Genomic DNA, 6,818 nt, shown 5'->3' with positions numbered 1-6,818 from the left:
CCCGATGAGAAGCAAAGCGGATCAGAAACCCTAGGCTAGCGAACATGATATCCATCCGGCTGTTTGCTGAAATGTTATAAAAAAAAATCCGTTTGATCTTTAAAAAAAACCATTTGCAATAATTTTTATGTTTTCCCTATGATAAATTATTCATGATATTTTGGATTAGACTTTTAATTGTCTAATTGTTTGAATTGAATTGTTTGATTGAACTCGTTGCTTTCATCTAATGATCCGCACCTCGTCGGAATCGCTTCAAATGTGAGAGGAGCGGATCGTTTACTTAACCTCAAATAACAGATTTGTTTTTATCTTAATTACCAAGAACAAAAATTTATGTTCTAGATTTTTATATTTTGTAAAATAATCAACATCTTTTATGCAAATTATAGTAGTTAAAATTAGTATAAGATTGGTTTGGTTTTTGCTTCTATACTTAATAAGAAAAATAACAGAGTGAATAGAAGAAACCTTCATTAGTAAACAAAACGAAATTGTGTGTGGTAATCTTTATTACTCTTAATTTGCATATGATCTTGAAACATTGCATCACATGTGACTGTCACCCCCTTCACCACCAGATATAAAAAAAACTTCAAAACCTCTTTATGGTAGAGTCTAGACTTCATCTTGTTTACAGTTTTTCTCATTTCAGACACCTTCAATTTGTACATTTGAGGTATTCCTGTTATTTTAAGAGAAAATGATTTAGTAAGGCGACATGGATCCAGAATATTTATCAAACTTGCAATCTTATAGCTATTAAGATCAAAAACACAAGTCCGCTTAATGCATACTTAATTGTTGTCAAGTTCAGTTTGTTTTCATGTTATCCGGTTAAAAATTCAACTTCAAACCAAGTATAAGCCCATCACTTCAGCATGAATCTGAGGAAGCGAAAATAAAGCGGTATACATTAAATTATTGATGGATGTACTTAATTTCAAAATTTAAAAAAAAAATGATGATGAATTTAAAAAATTGCCTTTGAACGATCATGTTACTGATTACTACATGTAGTATATACTGGATACACACCAATTTACACTTTTCAGGGTACGCAGTTATGATAAAGATACAATTTTCTGCCACATTTTCTGTCATAAATGGCTATTGGTAAACGAACCCACATCGATTCAAAACTGGAGCATCCAAACTCATTAAAACAATGTCGAATGACCTACGCACGTGCTTTGCCGTGCAGACTGTCAATTTGGTTGCCAGGTTCAAGTTTAGTGAGATGATAAGGTTTGACAGTTGTAGCTTTCTATATCTAATTATAAGCCTTGTACATTTATCTTCAAGACAAATCAACATTTTACCTGTTCATTCATACAAGAGAAATATTTTATGGATAAATTTGTTTATCGAAGTGGACTGCGATATATAGATTTTGACAATTAAACCATGCATATCATTAGGGATATTAGAGTAATCATTGCGGAAATTTGTCATAGCAAACGCGCATTTAGTCAGGAAAATTCCTTAAATTAGATAATCGGTAAAAGTATCCCAGAAAACCCCCATTGATGTTCCATCTGTTAACAATGTTCAGGATATACCAGTATTTAATAATAGGACTGCAAAACAATGCACAATGAATATTGTAAAAAAGCATGATAAAGTTACATTGCAATTTATCAAAAATCGCTGGTTGATGCCTTCTGATGATATAAAAACGTTTTTAGAACATAGTTTGTAGCAAAATGCAAATTAATGCTTCGAAAAATATTTTGTAATTATCTTAATTTTTTAATTAATAATAATTTGTGATTATGTTTAGTAGGCAACCACAATAAGAGCTCTTTAATGTTTATTTTTATATCTTAGATAATATCTACTATAAAATAAGTTATCACTTTTTGCTTTTCTTATCGCGTTTTTGGTGAATTTCAATTTTAAATTCTATCTCGTGATTCTTCTTTATGCATGTTTTTGCCAAGCCTTGATTGTGATGTAACATGTTAATTTTTTTGAATCTGGTTTTTCTAATCGCTGAAAATTATTGCAATTGACACACATATGCATACATTACACTTAAATGAAATATAAAAATAAACGTTAATAATTATATTATAATACATACCCAGGCAAAAAAGATAAACTGTGTCAAAATATCAAGCAATATTAGCATATCATAGCAACTTCATATTAATAGAGATTTATTTTCGCCACTTAAAGGTGTACTCTTATAAACATAATCAGAATCGTTTTGTTTAAAAATATGAATATATTCATCAGCTCAAATTCTAAAGATAAAAAATATAGACAATCTATTAACATACGAAATGAAACTAGGCGATTTAAATAGACAATAGCGAATTATTTGCAAAATAAATATTAATCTATATGATTCTCATCAACATACATCAGACATGCAAAAAATGAAGGCACATGATGTGGGAATTATAATTTGTAACAATGGGTGTTCCGGAAACTTTTGAATAATTTGTCTACTTAACGCTGCCAATTCCCATCACTTTATTAGCATTCAGGCGACAGAGAGAAAAACTTTGACACGCGTCGTTTTGAGCTGGGCAATAACATATATAAAGTTGTTAAGTTTGCCATCGAGTCCCAGTATTTCGATCTTTTGCCTCCGAACGTATATTTTTCTTAGTATGAGCTAAATGTCTGTTAAAACTTTGTGAATTAGTGAAATTCGCGTTCTGAAAACATGATGAGTAAGAAGTTTGGTTTTGCACTGTTCAAACCACCATATACTGTAGAATAGCCGAATTGGTAGTAGCCAGGACAGTCCAGCCATCCATTTTCACCTTTAGTATTGAGTGCATATACATTTGTTACACGTAGGACAACTTAACGTTTCTTTTTTTCCGAACAACTGTATATAGAAACATGAATTTTAAGCATAACAGTTTTAAAATTTCTCGTTTATTAGTATTTTAAAATATTGCCTTTCCACAAATTCATTTAAGAATTAAATTTGTTGATATGACTACTTAGTCATTACAACAAATTTAATTTTTAAATAAATTTGTGGAAAGACAATATCCACTGGAAAACTATCACTATAGCTTTTAAGCGATTGTGTCATCCATTATGTAGTAATTTGTAATTCGATTAGGTAATCTGAATTGTAACAGCTATAAAATTGGCCTGAGGTACATGTATAAGCAAAAGTCATTAAACATGTTTTTGAAATACAAAATTCAGGTAAAAAGAATCCTTGAGGTGAAAAGATGTAAAACGGTCTAATCAAATGTTAAAGAATTTTATTAAAGAATTGATCACTACGTCAATTTTTAAAAAAAAAAAATTTTGAGAGAAAAAAACCCCCGACAATCACTGATAACAAAACATTTATCGATCCTGCAAATCTTTTTGGGGGTACAAGAAAAACCAGAATAGAACAAAAATTTTCCATTGTTATCATTTGTTTAAAATTACCTTAAAATGAACTGGTGAACATATAAAATATTTTGAAAACTATTGATACCAACAGATTAAGACCAAATGATCATATTGAGTTTAAATATTATTCAATTCGAAAGGGACCTCTCAATTCCTGTAATATAAATAAAGGAATTCTGATTGCGTTCACTATATCCGGGATGTTGTCTTCATCTGGTTTTGTCCAATGAAACCTGTTTAAGTAAATATAATCATAGGAGACGATTTTTTCACCTTGAATATTCAAAGATGTCACTTCAAGGAAATGTTAAAACTAGGATTTTTTTTCATATGTTATATGTACATATATTAATTGTTTCTAATTGTGTCTTTCAATTATTGTACTAATTTGTTAGAATAATAAACATATACAGTCTTTCTACATTTAGATAAATGGCGCCTTGATTTTTAAATTCTTCACACAAAATGTTTTCATAAGTTCGCTCTATTTCGTTAATAAGTAGTAAAAATAGCAGCTTTTTTTTAAGATTTTCATTGTACCTTCATCATTTTTCATTATCATTCATTAGTAACATGCAATGTATAATACAATGATATTAATAACTATTCAATTTATAAAAATAATCAATTGCGTAACATAAAATATTATGAGAAGTTATGTGGAATTTCCAGTTTGTGGTACGATTTGTGATTGTCAGTTGATTATACCAGATTTGATTAATTTGTTTACGTAAAGATATGGCCTTAGATTGTCTCAATGTCACATTGATAAGTATTTGTATCTTATCAATAGCCGAAAAGCTTGCAATAGCAATTAGCATAACCAAGAGAGTAGGTTACAATGTTTGGTATGTAAAAAAAACCTGGTACTCTAACAACGTAATTTCATTGATCATATTCATAAATCTAATGATATTCATTAATCTTTAAATATAGTGCTATGCAAATGAAGATCAATTGTCATCGGATGTCTTAGCACATATTTCAGTCTGTAATGTTTCATTTGTAAACATATGAAATGAATGGGTTTCCAGAAATACTTCTCGTTCTCTAAAATCTCAATTTTGATTGCGATACATATTACAGATTGATTATTAAACATCACATGTATTAATAGCTGCCATAATAATTTCTGACAAAGACATCGATACCAGTGATCATGCATTTGTCATTTGAATCTTCAAATTTGAATTTGAATTTGAATTTTACAAGCGCCATTCTCTCTATAATGTAATTCTCATATTTATTCATATCAGCAATGATTACTTAGTTCTCTTGGTATAAGATCGTTGACTTTCTTTAATTACAAAATGTTTTTGCTACAATGTTTATCAGCTTGATGTTGCATTATGTTTCGATAAATAAGTTTCGAATGTTTCGATTTCAATTAAGCTCAATATTAGGCTTGTATAGTAATTAGATTTCATTGTCCTCTCATATACCAATTTTAATACCCATACGATAGGCAGTAGATATGTGAATGTATTGTCACTGTCCAACTGTACAATGGATCTACTGATACAATATTTGGTTCTATTTGCATAAGATGTTTTACCGTGCTACCGTTGTGGCGAGCACAACAAGAATTAAACATACCTTGCATCATTGTCAACTTATAGTTTAATTTAGGAATCAACGAACGTCAAAGAAATTTTGATTTTTAATAAGTATGCCAAGGTACTAATTTTAATGGTTATGATACATACAGCGCAACCCCCTACCCAGAGAGAGAGAGAGAGAGAGAGAGAGAGAGAGAGAGAGAGAGAGAGAGAGAGAGAGAGCGGTACCTGTTTGTAGGTGTGTAATTTCCAACTTTTAAATTTAATGGACTGACTATATGCAATATCTACACAATTTTTTTTACCTGTTTATTTTTTCATTTTATTCCTTTTTATTAAGTTCAAAATGTCCTATTGTTTATTTTCTCCCTACTCATATACTTACCTGCCTATTGTACATGCATGCACAATTATATAGCTTAAAAATGGATCGATATGACAGTAAAGTATGGCTCTTGCTAGTATATATATATATATATATATATATATATATATATATATATATATATATATATATATATATAATCTCGATATTAAAAAAAAGATTAAAAACAAATCATATGTCAATGAGGCAGGTATCGAAGTCTATACTGAAATAGCCTGTACACTCATTACAGATGTTTGATCCACCTCTAAATTTATCGCGGGAAATATAGCGCGAGTGCACTGTGACGTCATCCATGACTTTGTTCGTCTTCGTTTACGTTTCTCGACTCAATACGAAGGTATGGAAGCATGTAACAAATCGTTTGAGTCTCGCCAAAGCATATGCGGTACTCAAAACGTGTCTTCAAACTTTAAGTCACCGTAAATTACGAGTTAAAAGTCGGCCATTTTTGGCATAGCACCACGGGTGAAAACATTAGAGAGCATTATGAGACGTAGACAAAAAAATTTGTTTGATGAACTGTAAGTTAAGCTCGGTTTTTTTCCCGCGCACACTGGTTCTTAGAGCTCGCTTCGCTCGCAATAAATTTTGAGCCTGCTACTTATATACAAAATAGTCCAGCATTGACTTGCTGATAAACATCGAATGCATGCAATAGAAATGAATATTTTTTGACATTGTAAAGTCATTAAACAGTTAAATGTAAGCGTGATTGAAAGAGAAAATTTAACTTCCCGCCATCATATTTCCTGATGTGATACGAAGGAAAATATATTCTTTTTATATCTTAAAATTGCTATGATTAATTACCATATCCGATTTACTTTCTTTTAATTGAAATTTATAATCAAAGTATGAAGCATTATTTCCTATTTTATTCTTCTTTATTCTTTAGCCTCATTTTCATTTAGCAACTAATGGAATGAGTGGTGAAAACTTTCATTCTTTAATTTACAAAGATATACTTATTTAGCATAAGAATTATCCACATAACCCAAACCATTTAGAATGGAAATTTTTCGATTTGTTTTTCCTTTCTATTTCAGTTTACATAATACTGGAATAAAAGAAGTAATATACTTGTAAGACTAGAATTACTTGAATGTTGTTTGAATTTTGACCTTTGAGCCTGGCATTAAATATTTTGCTAATGTTATATATAAGTATATTTTAAGACATGTTCTTTACTTGGCGGCCCATTTCTCATGTTGATATTTGATTTTCCTTTGTACAAGAGCCGTGTCCACAATATCGCCATGTTATTTATATAGAATAGAAAATTATTTATTTCGTTTTTGTTACAAACTTTTTTAATCAAAAAGATTTTTTTTTATCACGCGTCGAATTCGAAGCTTCATCTAATGTTTGATTGCAATATGAATGCCTGTATATCTTGTAGTTGACCAAATACTGTTTTTATAGAGTGTGCTATAGTTTTGATCTAGCTATAGAGAAAGTAACACAAATGACAGAAATTGGATATTGGGCGATTGATA

This window comes from Crassostrea angulata, chromosome 1 (assembly GCF_025612915.1).
Source record: "Crassostrea angulata isolate pt1a10 chromosome 1, ASM2561291v2, whole genome shotgun sequence".
In the NCBI taxonomy this organism is placed as follows: Eukaryota; Metazoa; Mollusca; class Bivalvia; order Ostreida; family Ostreidae; genus Magallana; species Magallana angulata.
This window is presented reverse-complemented; position numbering follows the sequence as displayed.